Source organism: Pezoporus occidentalis, unplaced genomic scaffold, assembly GCF_034315485.1.
Source record: "Pezoporus occidentalis ecotype Australia unplaced genomic scaffold, CSIRO_AGI_Poc_V1 ctg221, whole genome shotgun sequence".
In the NCBI taxonomy this organism is placed as follows: domain Eukaryota; kingdom Metazoa; phylum Chordata; class Aves; order Psittaciformes; family Psittacidae; genus Pezoporus; species Pezoporus occidentalis.
Genome location: NW_026914084.1, coordinates 159,584 through 179,344, shown reverse-complemented (window position 1 = coordinate 179,344; position 19,761 = coordinate 159,584). Strand labels below are relative to the sequence as shown.

Genomic DNA, 19,761 nt, shown 5'->3' with positions numbered 1-19,761 from the left:
ACATAGGCAGGTCATTCTCACTCTAGGATTAGAAGGCCTACTGGGATATTTCATTTTTAACATTAGATCTTGTTGCTCCTTCTGACAAATCTGACAGAATCTTTCAGACATTCGCAGTGAGGAAGTTACCCTTGGTAAATTCAGACCAAGGGGGCAAATTAAAATCTACAGATGGTTATAGTCTGAAGATGAGCTAACACTTTCTTTGACTTTCTGTCTCAGCTTTATACAACTTCTAGTCACCACAAAGCACATGGAAATTGTGGCTGGTGCTAAACTAAAACAATAATCAAAAGCATTTATCACTGTAGCTCTCTGGAACTTCCACAGCCTGTAACATCAGTCTTTCCCATTGAACAATGTAAATCATTTTTGTCAACTCTGGATGATCATGCAGTTCTTCATGCAAATAGAACATTGCAAAAAGCAACAAGAAACAGGCCTGTCATGAGACCACATACAATGACAACACAGTACTTTCTTGGTGAGGATATGCTCCATGAGACACGAGTGCACTGTACCACTTACCATTCTTCCTTTCACTGAGTGGAGGGAGGTTGGGGTTTCGGCCATGATGGAGGCTGAGGGTCAGCTCGGGCTGCAAGGAGAGCTCCTGCAGCTCATTGGCAACAGCTTCGCTCTGAGGGCTGGGGGCCGCCGAAAGCGACACCAGCACCGGCTCATCATCATTTTCGCCAGCCCCTCCTCCGTCCAGCCCATTTCCAGCAATGACGGAAGGGGGCAGGCACACCACCCCGGAGAAATCCACTTTGGCTTTCGTGATGGCAACCTGCGAGACAAACCAGATAAAAACCAAACAATAAATCTCACGTCAGTCTTAACCCATATGTCCAGTTCATGATGGCATCTCCGTATTCTGGAGAGACATGCTCTTTAGCAGAGCATTTGTGTTATCATCATCAATTCAAAGCCAACTACTGACTGAAACTTGATAAAGTCAGCATAAACCTCCAACAGCATCACCACAGAAACTACTGATGAAACTACAGATAAGTAGGAGAACATTCTCAACTTTTTGTACTTGAGGAACCCAGTCATGAGAAGACAGAGATTAAGTTGTTGCAGTGAAGTCAGCCTATCTAGAACCTTGCTGAACTCAATTACTGTCTTTTTATACCAACAGTAGTGTTTTAACAGGACAACCATCAATATGAAATCCAGTCAGATAAAGTAATCCTTCATAATAAACCTGGAAGGACAGCTGAGTACAACAAATGAGGATTTCCAAGTAAAATTAATTGCATTGAATTAAAAAAAAGAGAAAAAAAAATCATTATCTTGGTCTATTTTCTCCATTTACTATTAGTGAAAATGAATGCAAGAAAAATTCTCACATAAACAAGAAAAGCTTTCCTGTTTAAAACCTACAGTAAGCAAAATTTGCACTATATAAAAGGTCTTACTGAAATACACAATTTTTAAATGTTTCATATTTCCATAATTCTTAAGATAAGTATTTAAAAGCCACAACTATGTTAAAATTAAAAGTCCTTTCCCTTCAGCAATTTAAACAGAAACAAACCAGCTGGAAGTTTGGTGAAATGGTTATTGTGTCAACATTTAAACAGTAACGGACATTATACCAAGGACAAATCATACTTGGGTTTGATTAATGAAGATGGAAGTCTCCTGCTTCTTAATATGCTGCTGTTTCAACCACTTTAAACTCAGAAGACTACCACTACATAACTGCTGCACTGTGGTAATTTGCCAAGCAGAAGGTATTTCCAGAGGCTAGCTTTCAGCTTCAAAAAGATGCAAGCAAAGCAAACTGCAGAGAAGCAAAGTAAAAACCATCAGGATAATCCTTCAGAAATCAATTAGAAGGCATAAACCCAAAGGAAGTTTTGAAAATAGTTGTTTATTAAGTATTCACCATTCAACACTCATAATTAACTTGAGTGTGACAATATTGACACATTAATAGCTGATAAAGTAGCTCTAATAGCTTCTCCACTTCCATTTCAGTTTCATACTTCTGCTGATTACTCATGTTTGCTCTGTGATACTCAGAACAAAGTTGTAAGTGGTAGTACATTTGTTCAAAAATTTGTTCAGTGTATATTCAAGCAACAGTAAGTATTTACTGGTAATGAATATGCACTATTTCGTCCATGCTGTCATACATTCATTCCCAGGACCTTATGTCATGATCTGAAGAGAAGCAAGGAAAAGAGTGGATGGAAAAAAAGAAAACAAAAACCACCAACTGAAGCTGGTGCTTGTTACAAAAAAACAAATGAGACCGAGCCAAACCTTACTGTCATATGAAGTATTTGCTACAATTTGGCCAGAAAGCGCCTACCCCTTCCTTGACATATTCCCTGTCCAAAGCAAACACCAGTCATATCCATTTGAGAGCAAATTTTAATGGTAATCTGCAAAGAGAAAAAATTGTGATTCTGCCCTTCTCTTTATAATGGATACAGAATGCCTGGAAATACACACCTTTAAATCACAGACTTAGAATAACAGAGTGTGGTAAACGGTCATAATCTTTGCAAAGGCTGGAAGGAGTTAAATGATAACCAATAGAATTGACCTCAGGCCCTGCCCTGTAGGATAGGAGACCTGTGGAAAGGGGCTGAAAGGAAGAGTAATTGCTCAGTTAGGAGGCTGGCTGTCACCATCTTAGAGGAGCCAAAGCCTCTATCTACTTTATCAGAAGAGATGTACTGCAGATATTATTACACTTTGCCTAGTACCACATGATGGTTCGGTTAGCTCATGCAGGAGGACAAGCGCAGCCAGGCCCAAATCCAGAAGTGACAGACCCTGCAGGGATTTGGTATGGCAGGAGACTCAACCTACTTTTCTCAGACTACCCAAGGAAAGAAAGAGTTCCTTCCCCTTTCAAGAGGGGGAGGAAAAAGCTTGACATGTCTCAACTATGTAAGATCTGCTTCAACAAGGTAAGCAGCAAATGTACTTAGGAACTTCTAACATACTGGATTTTCTTTTAAACAGGAATTTGTAATCTGCATAAACTAGGAAAATGACATTTCAAACACCATTTTAACACCCATGTTGTAAAACAGAATCTATTTCCCTAATTTAGCTATATTCACTTTAGCCAGGCCACTGAAACTACACCCTTTCTGTAAAAGTACAGTAGCAAGCTACAGCATAAAACAGAGCAAGAAATCAGTGCGTGCACACCAGTTTGTCTTCTCCTTCCTCCACATCCCCTCCCATTTCAGGCCAGCACAAGAATCTGCAGTGACACAGGATAAAAATGATCCAAGTGTAAAAGTCAGTTTTCTGATTCACACTCCAGGTATACCAGGACCCTGGTACAGTTTGCCATGCAGCTACACACTAACAGTGCTTGTGCCAGCACAGCACAGAGGAAAGAACTGACTTCCACCATGAGTACATTCAAACATCTAAGCTCTGCCTAAGGGAGAAAGAACTTTTTTCAGAGCAATGCCAAATCTCAGCATGCAACATATCCCCACTTTAAAAAACAGGCATCCAGTGCACAGGACTATAATAAAAGCTACAATTGGGTGAGTTTGATTTTTATGTTTTCAATTAAAAGTCTGATGAGGACATAGAAGGATTTATAAGACGCTTTGAGGATTTGTAATCATCCATGCTACATTATATAGAAGTCCTGCAAAAGCCAGGGAATCCTTTCCCGCAACCAACAGTAAGGCTGTTTTTAGACTTCCCAGACAGTTACACCACTCTATAACTGTCATTGTAGAATGATCAATCAGTTAGCTACAGGCATTAATATTTAGAACCCAATTAAAATTTTAATACGTTTGTTTTCCTGCCATTTCTGAACAGACTAGAAATTTTCCCATAAAGAAACGTGCCACACAGTCTTCAAGTGACTCATCCAGAAGCTAATGTACAGTATTAAGAACAAGTATTCCTTAACCTCAATAAGGGCTTCAGGGTGAGTGCCCTCAGGATTTGTAATAAAATTTGTTTGTTGCCTAACCAGACAGCAGCTTTCTATCACGGCATTTTTCTACTTTTGGCCCAGCTGCTTCCAGGACAAGAGTGGCTGTGATCCCACAGATGTTCTACAGCAGCAACATCAGCTTAAGCAATCCTCAAGTCCTCCACTGTCCAGCCGCTCAGTTCTATCACTACACTGCCCCATCTTTCACTGGGGAAATCAATTTAGCTGAAGACTTCCTGGGTACTCAGCAAAATCAGTTCCCCAGTCCTAGGCCATTGCCATCTACACACACAGCTGTGCCACCAAACGTAGAGGCAACAGTGAGCTCTCAGTGTCCAAATTATGTTGCTACAAAGCACTAAAACACTGCCACAACAACACGAGCATGGACCACAGCACTAGGGAGAAGATGGAACTGCTCAAAAGAGACATTAGACACAACTCAAATATATAAATTATCCCTTTCTGATTTCTGGAAGCATTTAAGAGATTTCAATTTCAGATACACAAACAAGGCAGAGTCAATTTTGCACAAGGTAGAAGACTGAGAACCACAGCCAATGAGAATTTTTGGAAAAAGATTATCTTTATCAAACCTGCACGTTACAAAGGTTAAATTACTCCACAGCTTCTACATGCTAGCTTTTTAGGTTTATCCTCCTGCCATAGCAACATCATACAACAGTAAACCAGATTACATTACACCTTGCTGAAAAAAGTATTCTAGTTTGCACTTACTATATGACAAAATTACTTATAGAAACTGCTTATAAAGCTGCTCATCCAGAATCACTGAAGGACAGCTCAAATCCTGAGAGTTGAAAGGGAAACAAAATAGACAGACACAGCAGTGCTGAAACCTATCTGACCCACAGTAAACCAGTTCAGCAAAAGAAGCAAAAAGAAAGTAAAAAGAAACCTGGGAGGGGGAGAAGGGATTAAGATTAATGAAGGTGAAATGGCAGGAAACTAATCATCCCATCATAAGGCTAGACAAGCACCAACATTGGCACAAGGAAGCAACAAAGGCATCCCAGCCCTCCCCCTTGCCAAGAGCAAGTTTAGATCAACTTGGCTTTATCATAAGACCACATCCTCTGGTTAGACACTGAACTGGCATTGCCAACAAAAGGAACAGCCCAGCCTCTCATTCCTCAGCTCCTGTGGGCCAATAAAGGCTGAACCAGATCAAGGAACTGATCTGTATTAAATCTGACCTGGCCACACACACAGACTACTAGTTTTAAGCTGCATTAGTCACTTTCAGATCTGGCTTGCTGCCCAGCAACCCAAAAAACTCGGGCTAGCATAAGGAAAAATGAGAGACAAGGTAATAAAATAAGAAATCAGGATAGCTACTTTTGGTAGCAGTGTCACCTCATGGTGTTGTTATACAGTTCAACCAAATATTCACGTTGGACTTGAACACATGCACTAAGTCTTCATGCATTAGACTTCTCTCAATTTTGGCAATATTTACACGCTTGTGGCATCATCAAAATCTTGACAGTCAGTATTTAAATGAACCAAAGAACCAAATGAACCAAGGAACCACCTTCCCTAACATGAAACCTCAATAACCAGAGTGAAACACATGGAAGAAAAAAAAAAAAGAAATTCAGAAGTAGTGAGTAAAGATCAGAGAGGCACATGAAAGAAAAAAAATAAAGAGCACAATTCCCAAATGAAGCAAGGACATCTCTATAAACAGCTTTCCCTTGTTTGCATTTTGGGGCTGTGTTACCAGGGTAATAACAATTTCCTACCAATATAAGAATTGCTAAGCAACCTCCAGCACCTAAGAGCAAGTGCATGTGTGTACATCTGGGCTATTTTGAGAAGACAGAAGGTTTTTATTTTAAACTTAAGAGCAGCCTTCTGCTAGATGATCATGCCAGCTGAGACCATCCAGCCAAGAGAAGAGGCAATTGTGGGGCAAAACGGCTTTAAGTGGATGAATCTTTGAAATGAGTGAGAAGAGAGGAAGAGGATGTCATGCCACGCCCAAAGACAACAATAACCCCCAGGTCATCATGAATCAAAAGAATAATCCAAAAGAAGTGAAGTTAGCAACCGAAGCATCTTATTAGCTTGAGAAGTTATATCAATCAGAGTGAGAGACAGTCCTCTTATCTTTAGGTATTAAAAGAAATATCACCAACAGGAACACCTTCAAGGTCATGTCATTAAAAAACAAAACCTGAACAACTTCAGTTTCCTGTCAGTTAGCTTAACATAGGCACACAGCTGTTGTTATAGTTACTTCTCCAGTTGAGAGTTAAACTGATGACACTGTCCGTAACGTATATACAATACACTAAGCAACAAGGCAAGCATCACCCTGTAATAGCTTGTTCTTGAGGAACCACTTAAAGTTCAGAAAGCAAACTATGCAGACCACTAAAAAGAGACTGTCTTCGGTTAGGGAATTTTATTTTAATACATTAATTCCACTTGCAATTGTTTTCTGCAAAATCAACCAGTCATCAACTTCCTTCACTTTCACAGTAAGGGAGGGGAAGGCAAAAGCAGTCAAATAGCTACTAAATTAATTCTGGATTAGAAACAGAACAGTAATTTGAAGGTGTAAACTGTCCAACTTACCCTGACCACAAGTCACTGCCCTACAAAGCCAAAACATGCAAAGATTGCAACACATGAACAAAGATGCTGGTAAAACATGGATAAGTACAACTTTCTATATGAGCAAAAGGATATGAATCTGAAAGTATAATGTGCAAGTCACATTACAGTAAAAGAGGACATCTTTGAATCATCACCAGAAATCTCTCCTCTACCACCTCCAGCAAATCTATCAGTACAAGAGTCAAAAAAACATGCTCAGGTCAACAAGAAAATGGCAAGAAATGTTATCAGGCAAAAGGCATGAATAGCTGTAGAGAGATGCTAGGACTAGAAGGTAAAAGATTCAAAGAACACACCTAGTGCAAGGCAATCCACTGCATAATTTCAGCTGTAGACATGATTTTAACAACCACGCATCAAGAACTGTATTTCTCAAGCCCTAAGCATTTCCTTCATAAGACATTGGCATTTGTTTCACTCAGTCCAGCAGTGACAGAAAGTCTTTAAGAGATCTTGAAAAATCACCATCAAAGATCAATTTCTTAAAACCACAAATAGCAGGCTAAGAAATGTAGTTTAGCATTCCAGATGTTACGAAATGCTTTTCATGATTCAATATGCATTTGGAGGAACTTTGTGTCTTTCAAGCTCAAGGAACTCTGATAATACCAAAAATAGTTTTAAGAATCACAATGATATTTATAATAAACAATCCTTGCTCAAAAAGAATGAACTCTCCCCCAGTTTCTGAAGTTCTTACTTAAACTCAAAGCACAAATGAGGAAAACATCCTTCTAAGATGATGTTGAGCCTTAAAAAACAATTTCTGCTGAAGTTCAAGTAACAAAAGAGAGCAGAAAAGATGTGATGTCTAGGTCTCATGTGTCAATGGGCATGCTGGTATATTTTAGTTCTTAGTCATGATATAGCTCAACATCATAACTAAAAGAGGAATGCAGCCTTCTGCTACCAAGCTATTCGTTCCTGCTGCTTCCCTTTTGTCTGATCTAATGAGTGTGCACCCAAGGTCTGACTCAGATCAGCTGAACCAGCAGATGATTAACTCTGCAAAAGATCAGAAACTATTTTCTACAGGATCAGTCAGCTAGCTGGTTGTGCCCTATGCCTGCACAATCACTAGCTCTGATGCAAAGGAAAAAGCAGGAGTGTACAGCTATGTAGAGGTTTGACCAGCCTTTATAACAGCAGCTCACTAAAAGCAAAATCAACTGAAGTGTGCCAAAGAGCACACTTAAACATCCAGCCATGGTGGCAGTTTCAGCTACACATTCCCACTCTCATACCTTCCTCACTGTGAAATTAGCATAAATGTTATGGAGACAACGTGTACTGGACAGATGAAAAATAATCTAGAAAAAAGCCACTTCTTTCCAGGAGGATCTGTTCCCCAGAGTGGCTCACCATGGCCACAAAACAGCTATGCCAGCAAAACAGGGAGCCGTGAAAGGGAACAAGCTGTTTAAGCCCACACTGGTGCCAAAGAACCACATTATGAACTACAGACTGTTTAGAACACTGACTTCTGACTGACTTCCTTGCAATTGCTGTCCGATGAATTTTATTTTTTTTTTAAGTTCCCTTCTAGTCAGAGACAAAGCATTCCTCTCCACCCCAAAGGGGCAAGCAGATGAAGCAATGGATTCAGCCAGCAGCAAAGGCATGTGGCAACGGATGCCAACAACCAGTGGAAGCAGAGAGGCTGCAGCAAACTAGAAAAGGGAATACTGACGAACTGCAGCCAGATGCGAGCTTTGACTTGGAAATTCTTGTCAGGAAAACTATGGGGCTGAGAAAGTATGAAGGAACTCATACTGAAAGTAAATTTAGAGCAGATTGGGACGAGAAAGTCACTGGACAAGAGGAGAGTGGAAATAAGACCTCACAAGAAACAACACGCTTCCAAATGCAGAAGATTTGAACTTTGGGGACAAGAACTGGATTTACTAGGGCATAACAAAGTGGTGACTTGGGCAAGGAAACATAGCTCAGAGAACCAATGTAGACTAAAATAAAAGAAAATAAATTTTGAAAATTAAAAAATAAGACAAAGGTAAAGTAGTCATATTTCAGTCAGTTCAGTTCCCAGCACAAGCATTCATGTCAGCACAAAGCAGCAGGCAAAACAGGAGATCTGAAGAATCTTACAGGAGTTTACAGCAAGTTTTTTTTGCAACTTACTTTTATGTGTGTGAGGAAATAGTTTTACATTTTATATGATTCAGTCTGATCACCGGCTGTGACTGAGAGTATATAACCATATTGTATCACTTCACCTCAGTTTGAAATTTTCACTTCTTCATATCTAGTGGCTCTGCAGCGACAGAGCAAATCAATTCAGCTTGATGTTCTGATGGAATGCTACACCTTGAAACATACTTCCTTTCCCATTGTGCTAGCAATCTGAACCCTGCAACCACAGGTTTATTAGATCTCATCCTCCACTCCCCCCCAGAAAAAAAAACCAACACCTAACCATGACAAAACAAAAACAAAAACTAGAGGAACAAGGCCCACTGAAAAGTGACGGCTTTCAGTTATGTTAGGCACAGTGTGAAAAAAAAGTCTTAAACAAAATTAAACAAGTTTTCTGACCCCAGTCACATTCTTCAGTCACAACGGTCAGAATCTGTCTACAATAAATTAAACTAATTTGAATTGATTTTGCCTACCCTTCCCATCAATGGACACTGGACATGGAATCCAAATTTCTCTGAATTTATTGTCATCTCCTAATGCAGCTACCAAGCATGACATTCATTTAAGTGGAAAGTCCAGCAACCGAGACTGAGTCACTACATCTTCTGTTCCCTTTTTCCCCTACAAGAGCTGACTTTCCATCCTTGGATATCCACACTATTGAAGAACAGGTAAGATTTTTTTTTTTTCCCAGTGATTCAGGGAGAAGTATATATCAATATTACTGTCTTGTCTAACCAGTTTATTGAAAAGAAGTATTAAGTACTCAAGAAGTGCTCCCTAACATTTAAATCTAATGAATGTGGGCAAAGAACATGGCGAAGGAGTGGGAGAATTGACAGTGCTGTTCTTTGCCAATTCAAAGGATACTAAATTCAACCTTCACTACTTTTTATTTTAAAGCAACAGTACTAGAAGGCAGCACATGAAGGACATCTAAACCAAGACTTTTGTTCTGCTGCTAGAATAGATTAAAACATTTTCTATTCTTTACTATAAGATTCAGCCTGGGACCACAGATAACATCTGAATGTATCATCCTCTGAGTGCTGCCATATCATGGTAAGCCCAGTAACAGTTTTGCAGACATTATTATTTTACTGTATAGATATAATTGCCTGCCTTTATATACTTAAATAAATCAGTCTAGTGAGCCAAGGATCAGTAACACTGAATAAAGTTTGTAACACAGAACCACCAGCTAACTTGTGACGAGTCTGACATTGCTAGGCAGCAGTGAAAAGTGGACAAGTATGTAATTTATACTCTTACACCATAAAGTCTTTGCTGGACAGCTGTCACATCTCATGCTAGTACAAATTCAAAATATTTCACCTCTAACACACTACTACCCCTCATGTTTAATGACCACAAGCAATTTTCAATTCGGCACATAAGAAAAGGTCCAGACTAAAGACAGCAAAAAGAACACAATACATACCTTACTCACAGTTCCCACGGGCAAACCCAGCTCAATTCCATGCCAGCAGCTCTCTCCTCAGTCACTGAAAGGGAAAACAGGGGATAAATACTGAGATCTTAAAATAAAAAAGTAAGTAAATAAGATAAAACAACCACCACACCTATTTTCTCCTTTAAGAGTAAGGAGCAAAGTCCTTTATCCAGGATTCTTTTTTCATACAAATCTAATTCATTTGGCACACACAACAGAATTTGAACTGAAAAGGCTGCCACACTTGTATGCGCATACCTGTGCTACTTGCAGAGCAGAACTTTTTAGTTTAGGACTGCTGTTTTGTCAGTTCTGAAGAATGCATTGTTTGAGATTTACTAAGCCAGAATACCCACAAAATTACATACTTAGTCTTCCTGTCCTTGTACTGAAATCACTTGTCAGGACTGCAATGGAAATCCCACTTTAAAGCAATGGAAGGGGGGACATCTTGAGCACCTTAAGACAAACTCACAAACATACTGAATTAACACACCACTTTTCTCTGGCAATACAGTTTTAACACGCATGCACAGCAGAACTTGATTAGAAAATAATTACTTTGGAGACTTTAGAGGACTATTATTGCAAACAGCAATAAAAACGATGAGAAGATGATTTGTAGTTGCCATACTTTCACACCTACTTCCTTAGCCACCTTTAAAAAAAATACAAATCATCATATGAAGGTTTTAAACACAGTGTTTCCATCCTATTTCCTCCTCTAAGATTTTCAGACTTTAGGGTTTCCTAGACACCAGAAGCACAGAACTGCAGCTGAGATGCTATGGTATTTTGTCAATAAAAGAACCCAGGCACCTCCCGAAATACAAGCTTCAGACGGATGGACTCAGGACACAAGCATTAACATAGCTGGAGTGGAAAAAAAAATAGAATGAGCTGTCTAATACTTTAGCATCAGAAGGAATAAGACTAATTAGACTGATTAGTCTCTTCTGAAGAAAGAATGACCACAGTTAGACACTTGGATAATCGGGGCATTGCAAAATTTGAAAGAGGTCCCTGATCCCAAACAAATAAGAGAAGGAAGCTGTTTCAAAGCAGCTACAGGTAATGAACTGCATACCTACTTGGTCAACTCTCCTCCACTTAACAACTTGCAGGAGAAGGTATTTACCATACTGACACAAATTTTAAAAAGTAAAGGTCACAAAGACAGGTTGAGAAAGTTGGGGCTGTTCAGCCGGCAGAAGAGAAGCTGCATGGAGACCTCATAGCAGCCTTCCAGTATCTGAAGGGGGCCTACAAGGATGATGGACAGGGACTCTTTATCAGGGACGGTAGTGATAGGACAAGGAGTAATGGGTTTAAAGAGGGGAAGTTCAGGTTAGATATAAGGAAGAAGTTCTTTACTGTGAGGGTGGTGAGGCACTGGAAGAGGTTGCTGAATTAAGTGGTAAATGCTCCATCCCTGGCAGTGTTCAAGGCCAGGTTGGACAGAGCCTTGGGTGACATGGTCTAGTGGAAGGTGTCCCTGCCCATGGCAGGGGTTTGAAACTAGATGATCTTAAGGTCCTTTCCAACAAAAGCCAGTCTGTGATTCTATAATTCTATGACACTACTACTTTAGAAGCTTTCCTTATGACCTCTTTCAGAGAATGTTTCAATTTTTCTTTGAATAAAATGGGTCAGCACACATTATTCAAGGCTCTATCACAGAATCAAGAAGTCATATTGCCACCTTTTTGCACTATTTGTCATCAGGTCAATATTTGGAATTACTTACAGCCACTTAATTTCACATGAGAATCCATAACAAGTAATTATTTTTTCTTTAACAAAGTAGCCAAGCTGATAATCTGTAATTAAAACATTATAATAATGCAAGGCTACAACACCAAGTACATACTTACAACGTACTTTGCAAATCCCAGAAGAAGGAAGAACTCAAGAAGTCAAGGAAAGTCTCCCACAAAGATAGGAAGCAGTTAACCAAGAATTCAGTATTTCAACCTGAAGAATATACCAAGCTATCCCTAATCAGCTGACAGGTTGAAGCAGAAAGGGGAAGAACCTCTCTGTACACCTCAGTTCTACATTCCTTCCAAGGCACTCATTACCTGCACACCAGGCTGGACAGACATCTCACCTGGCACAATAAAGAGGACCTTGAAGTCTTACCTTTTAAGGTACGCATGAAGATTAAAAATATCTATATAGATACACGCAGACACTCAGTGATTTTTGACATCTTTCAAAAACTTACCATTATCCTTCAGAAAAGAGCATGTGTGTGTGTGTGTGTGTGTATACATGCAAACACACATTCAGAAAACAGCACAAACTATTTCACTAACTTCCTTGTCTTGGTTTATTTACCTCCCCCGAGTTTCCAGCACTTCCATTTACCTTCTCAGGTGTCCAGACATCCTTGTTCTCCCATGCATAACTTGTCCTCTAAGACTGCATGTATTTATCTGCCTCTACTAAGAACTGAAGTTTTATCTACTATGGACAATAAAAGGGAAACTTTGAAACTTTTGGTCCTATTTGCCAAGGAAGTTCCTGTTCAATCTCAGGCAGTTAAAGTCTCACATCCTGCAATTTACTGCTTAGTCATCTGAACCCCGTAGGAGATAAACTAGTCTGCAATGGGCATGGACAGTCATTGACTTTTTTTCCTAATGTAAATGCCATTAAGCTAAGAGATGCTGCAAATGTATTTCTAACATTACCTTTATGTAATTCAGTCACTCCATGGAATTTCAATTCAGCTTGAAGACGGAACAACAGAAAACACAGACACACCCCACCTTCAAAACAAGTCAGACTTTACAAAGATTTAGCCTTACAGCTGTAATGAAAGACAAGCTCTTTACTCCTCCTTCTATATTGCAGCGAGTGAGCAAAGATTAATCACGTAACTGAAACATTTTCTGGAAAAATTCCACAGTTAAATGCTTTTGTTATTCTTTGCTTACAGCACAATCAAAACATTCCTCCAACACTCTTTTTTTCTCTCACTATATAGTCAATGCAGGCAAAACTCTACTGTCCCAGATTTTCTGAACAAAAAAATAGCGTCATCTCTAAGAAATGCAGAAGTCTCATCTTGCTGATAAACTTCTCCATCCAATGGAAATGTTTATATGTCATTGTTTACATGTTCAAGCCAAATGGCTGCTATTCCAGTGATTACAATGGCTTATAGCCTTCACTGGTGACTTGGAGTTTTAGCATGTCTGAACAACACAGAAACTCATGATTCACAAGTCCGATCTGAACACACAGTGAAGAATTCACATCCCACCTTTCTAACAGCCATACTACCTCTGAGATGTAGGCTTGGCAAAGATTCAGACTCCAAGTTCCTGTAAAGCATGCCTAACAGGACCTATGAGAGCAAATTCAGAGACATGATATTAGGTCTAACACTAACTTGGCCCTACCAATCACTCACAGAAACCACGCACGCAGGTTTGGGTCCACCTTACACAGTGAAACAGAAATTAAGTTACAATGCAGACTGTAATCACATTCTGTTGGGAAGCTTCTTGTATTGCCATAAAAATGATATTTTTTAAAATAATCATTCAAATAGAGTCTTTCAATGCTTTTCCAAAAGTTTCTTCCTGAAGGAGGAAAAGTTTCCCTGTAACTGACAAAGTGAATCCTGTCTCACCTTTGCTCAAAACTGTACCTCCACACATCTAAACAGTTGCAGAAAGAATGAGTTCATCATAACATGGGTATGGCTGCGTGTAAAGGATGATCTCATCAGAGTAAGCCTAAATAGGGTGTCAACCGTATGGATCAATTGTGCAGTAAAGACATATCCTCAGTGTCTCTACCAAACCACAGAAAGGGTAGAACTCAAGGAACCACAGTATATACACACACCTTCCCTAGTGTGGCTAGAACTAGTCATAATTGCCATGTATTACATGAAGTATTAATTTGAGGTTGAAACAATCTGTGATGTCAACTCCTATCCCAAAACAAAATTAGCTTTACAAAACTAGACGTATCATTTCAGTCTCCTGCTCCCCTAATGTGAAAGTACTCTGAAGATGATGTGTAGCCAGCACATTTATTTGCCCCACCAGAAGATGGCAAAATAGGAATTTTTTCCACTGCTTTCTGCCAGAGGCTCCTGCACTGTGGTACACAAGCACTTCAATATGCACCCACGGCAAGCAGAGACTTCAGCAGCAGCCGCTCCTGACCATGTCCAGGGGAGAATTTTTATTTCAGTGCCACAGGGGCAGCCACCAATGCCCAGCTGTTAACAAATAACATGCTGGCACATGCAGCAGCAGTCAGCATGCTCCTTCTGCTGTACTGTACAAAAACCCTGCTTTTCTGGATCAGCAGGGCCAAACCAAGCTGAAATAGGGAGCACAAGTTAATTAAGAAGGATAAGTAGAAGTAGTCAACATGCTAGTTTGTGGTAGGAGAGCAAAAGTAGATGGATGGCATGAGGTTAAGGTGCAAAAGAAAATCCCCAATTAAAAGCTCAGCCTTTAGCTTACAAGATTTAAGAAGACTTGTGACTGTGTGTTAAATTTCACCTTCTTACAGAGATGTTATCAACACGGCTGTGTGCCTCAATCCAAAATATTTCTTCACACAAGAATAATGATGCTTCACACACACAAGAAAATGGGGGAGGGAAGGGGAAAGGAATGCTGCACAACCTAAATTCATGACTTCAATTTCTGGAATATAAACCAAACTAAATTAAACAATTATAGTACCTTGCTCAGTGGCAAACTCTAAAACTTCATCTGTGTGAAAAGTGTCTCATACCAGAAATAGAAAAGAATCAAAGAAAAGTGAGATACTATTACTAGCATTGATTCTTAATGTCTCAAAACATTGTACCAGACAGACGACAGATTCCTGTATGAGCTACACGCACCATATGCCCTCCACAAGGACAACCTGCATTTAAAAAATCTCACAGCATTGACTGACCACTGTGGCATACCTAAGCCTGGTAATGTAAACTGTCTTCACCCCAATGCCATTCATTTCCCTTGAAGAAGCCACTTAACAGTGTTTGCACTACATAAAGCACTCAAAGAAGGGAAGGTAAAACATACACATTAACCACACACATTATGTCCCTGATGGACTGAACAGAGCATTTGACAAAGAAACCAGTTTCTGAAATCACACCAACACATCCATTTCATCTGACACACACGCATAAAAGAAGAATCATAGAAACAGTTTTAAACCATGGTTCCAAAACTGTTCCTTTTAGCTGTAGCTCTGAGTAATCCGCTTCTGCACTCCCTCCACTCCAGCTATGCATTCCTTTGGCCCTCCCCCATCTTTTATTTTGGGGGCTGAGGGGGAGAGGAACAGAACATGTACAAATCAAAAACCAGGTCTCTAACCTGGCTCAGCATGCAGCCCCACGGATACACCATTGCTACTGAAGTGACAGCACGTGGTGTGGAGGGGGGGAAAAAAAAAAAGGCAGATGGGAATATGAGCTGCTTAAGACAGGGCTACCACTAAAAGAAATGTCTGTGTAACCACATCCTCTGTTTTCAGCCTCAGTTCAGCAATGTATACAGCAGGAAATAATTAGATTCGGCTTTCCCAGAGTAGGTGTTTGACGGTTTCAGACCACTGAACAGTTGTGCTTTTTCTGCTTCCTCTTCAACAGCTTCTCAGAAAAAGACATTGACCCTCATGACACAGTTGATTTGAAAAAAAAAGAAAAAAAAATAAAGGAAGAGCACTGTATAACTAAAATGAGATTTTCTATTTGTTACCTCTTTTCACACAGAGGAAATCAACTGTACTCTTCAAAAGGGATCTTAATCATAATACTGAGTTATCAGTAAGTAAACAGGCATTGAGACAGCCCAATTATATCATCTACAACACAGGAAGAACAGAGTGTAAAGACAGAAGACACTTGAAATTGCTATCAATTGTGTTCTTGAAGTAAAAATCATATATGGAGACATCTCATACATTCCAAATGAGTGTAGCAACTAATCCCGTGATAATGTTTTAACACATTCTAAGAATTTATATGCTTTCTGCTCTAACATCCAAACCCTTTTTCCTCTGATCCACCTCTCTACATCTAGTACAGCTCCCTTTCCCCCACCAAATACCACACAATAATGTAATCATGGCTCGATAGTGAAGGAAATCTAGTAGGGCTTTCTATTATTATTATTAAGAGCTATTTTGATTGCCTGAATGTGTATTTCACCTAGAGATCCAAGGATGAAAGGGTCTGTGAAAAATGCTGCTGCTTTACTATGCCAGCAGAAGCCAGCTATAAAAAAGTCACAGGCAAGCACTCCTTCCCAAACCCAAGCATTTCTTATTATTTCACATTCATGAGGAGGAAAATATAAAGACTGGTTTTAGAAAAAATCCATATTCTCTCAGTCCTATGGCAAAATATCTCTGTAACCTCTCTCTTTGCATTTTATTTCATGATCTGCTTGTTGCCTGAAGACTGGGGGAGGAGAAGCGTATCTTCTCCCCTATGATGTTAGAGGGGATTGCCTTAATTAAATAGAAATTAAAGCTGCTTCTACAGTTGTTGGAATCAGCAAACACAGCACTATTTACATTTTGTACAGAACAATATGATGCTCAAGAAGCTATAATTAGTAATATTTTACTCTCTTCACTTTTTTCTGTGAAATCACATTTGGTATCTAAATTATAAGCGGGGGAGAACTGAAAAGGGTTCAGTGAGTTAGTATCTGGTAATTAAGGGCAAATTCACCTCCTTGTGAAAAGCTCATGGCATTTGCTTTCAGCCCTGAGCCTCTTTCTCCTTTCAGCAGAAAGCACAAATCTAAAGAACAGAAAAGGAGTTCACAGTCAGCTCCAGATCATACTCTTATTTTAAAATCTATTATTAGATTCTATTTAATCACAACTATTAGATCACTCATTTAATCACTGCAGTAAACGGGAACAAATGGGTGTCCCTCTCTTTTCATATTCAGAAATGATTGAAGTATTTTTGGAAATACTTCTGAAGATCTAAAGGCATTACACTTCCAACAGTTCTACCATATGGATTTTAACGGTGCCTTTACAAAAGCCTACTGATGGGTGTTGTGCAAGCAGCAAGATATACTTTGAAAGTAAAAGCCACACTCAATTAGAGAGCACACCTTCAGTAAGTCAGCTGAGCCATGATAACATGTCAAATGTTACCATTTGACCATGGTAACTAGCCCTGACATTGCTATGTCAAACGAAAATTGACAATAAAGACAGAATTGCATTCTGAATTTTCTCAATGCCTTTGCTGGTGATGTTGGGATAGACACATTCAGCCCAGAATAGCTACATTTTGTTTTCCAAATATTGAGAGCTGTGTCTTGAAATCCTATTGAGAAATAAAAGGCATGATCCAGCAACAAAGCTACAGACAAACAGAAGTATTTTAAAACATTTTCAATGCCTATACATTTTAATGTTTTCAAAACGGATTTTCTATTGACAATAGACAAAGATGCAGTTTCATGACAGGGGCCGTGATACTGTCTGGACAAAAATAATACAAGAAAGGAAGTGCTATAAGCAGCAGCAAGCATGAAATCCCTTATTCAGCCCACTCAAGGATCTCTAGTTAAGAATCACACAGAACCATTTTAACATAAAGTTTGCATGATGCAGAATAAGTGTACATTGATGCATACCATAAAGATCTCAGGAGGGTATTTCCATTTGCACACAAGGCAAATAGTCAGTCTTCATCCTTGACTGGGGTTATGTGAAATTACAGTCCTCTCCAATACAAGATTTTACAGCCACAGAAAGGGACATCTAGTCCTCACTACACAGACACCTGGGTCACACAGACATTACTTTAGATATTCCTCTAGCCATAGCACGGGCAAGCATCTTTTCAGTAGGAAAAATTAACTCTGCTTAATACCACTTGGATGTGCGTGGACCTGTGGGTACGGCAGGATACTGCTGCTACACAAACCCTTGTCAACTACTGTCGCCACTACCAGGCCTGTAAAACCGGAAAGAGAGCCCTGAACAAAACCCCACCGCCGGCCTGCCATACGCGAGGCTCTCGGGACACGAGCGGGGAGCCGGGAGCGCCGAGCCCCTCTCAGGTGAAGAAGACGGGGAGAGGCCGACGGGAGAGGGGGTGGGAGAGGCAAAACCGAGGCAGGGCCGGAGGAGAAACACGCCTGGGGGCTTCGGAGGGGCCGAAGCCGGCCCACGGCTGGAGAAAGCGGTCGTGCCCCGGCGAGGGGAGGCCCCTCGGGGCAGGCCGGGGCTCCAAGGAACTGAGCTGTCCAGCCGCGCCGGGCACCCACCTGCCTCACACCGGGACCGCCGGTGCGGGGAGAACAACGAGGGGAAGGCGGGGTGTGGCGGCATGAGGGGGCACGCGCTGCCCCCGCCGCTGAGGAGAGGTCCGGGCTGCGGGGCGGGTCCGCGCCCACCCCCCACACACCCCCTCTTTCTTTGCCCCTGTGGCGACAGAGGTCGCACGGCAGCTCCGTACCCACCTGGTCACGGTTCCATCTCGCTCCCACCCCGCCCGTCGCTGGCGGAGCCGCCACCCGCCGAGACCGCGCTTAGCCCCGAGCCTGCCACCCGGCCTCGCCACCGCCGACCGGCGCCTCACAACCGCGGAAGCGCCCTCCCCGTGCCTCCCTGCTTCGGCGACACGCTCCGGCCTCCACCAATCAGAGCGGAGGAGCGCGGGTGAGCGCCACAGAGGCTGGCCAATGGGCCGCGAGCACCCGGGGAAGCTAACGGGCCCGAGGCAGGGGAAGGGCGGGCACCGAGGGGCCGGCAGCCAATCGGAACGCAGCAATGATGTCATCGGTGGAGGGGCGGGAGCGGGGCGTCCCTTGGGAAGGCGACGAGGGGAGGTAGAGGAGGGTCCTGCCCCTTAAGGGGACAGCGGTGCCCTTGTAGCCTGCGCGTGTTGTGGGGCAGGTTTGTCGTGGCGCTTAACCGCTTTATATATAACCTTTGGACTTATATCGTATAATTATATAAGGGAGTGTTTTCCAAACTGCACAGCAAAGAGCTGGCTGGTGCTGGCGGGTGAGCAGGCAGGGCTCCTAGGTGCTGAGATGGCGCCATGGGACCAGGCAAGGCCCGCCATGGCAGCCCTGAGGTGAGGGCAGCTTAGTGTTGAGCTGGCCGCCTCCTTCGTCCTGCCTCTCCCAGCCCCAGGACATGCCTGCCAGTGCCACCCAGACCCCTAATGCCTGGGATGGGCCCAGTAGGCACTCCTCAGCGAGGGAACAGAAGTTTCCCTGCAGAGGTGGTGGAGAGAGGCTGGGTGCCATGTTGCTGTCACTACCTGAGCTGTAACTTAGAGGCTTGAACCGATCTGGAGGTTTCAGCTGCCCCTTCAGCAGCTGAAAGTTCCAAATGTGTGGCCAGATGGTGTGCTTCTCTTGAAGGATTGTGTTGTTCTTTATTTAATATGATGCTGGGAAAAGAAATCGCAAATGGGTGAAATGCACATGATGAAAATGTCAGTTAACTGGGGTGGGATTGTCGAGAAAATAGGGGAATGATGCCATGCCTGAAGAGCATGACAGAGGATCATAGTTAGACTGTTATAATC

General features: G+C 41.5%; 1 long non-coding RNA gene across 1 annotated transcript; it reads right to left on the bottom strand.

Moving 5' to 3' along the window:
• Positions 1-652: 652 nt before the first annotated feature.
• Positions 653-18,938, bottom strand: LOC134164562 (uncharacterized). Its single transcript, XR_009965184.1, has 3 exons — positions 18,683-18,938; positions 10,182-10,245; positions 653-790 (listed from the first exon to the last, which is right to left on the bottom strand). It is a non-coding gene; the product is annotated as an uncharacterized LOC134164562 (long non-coding RNA).
• Positions 18,939-19,761: the final 823 nt, after the last annotated feature.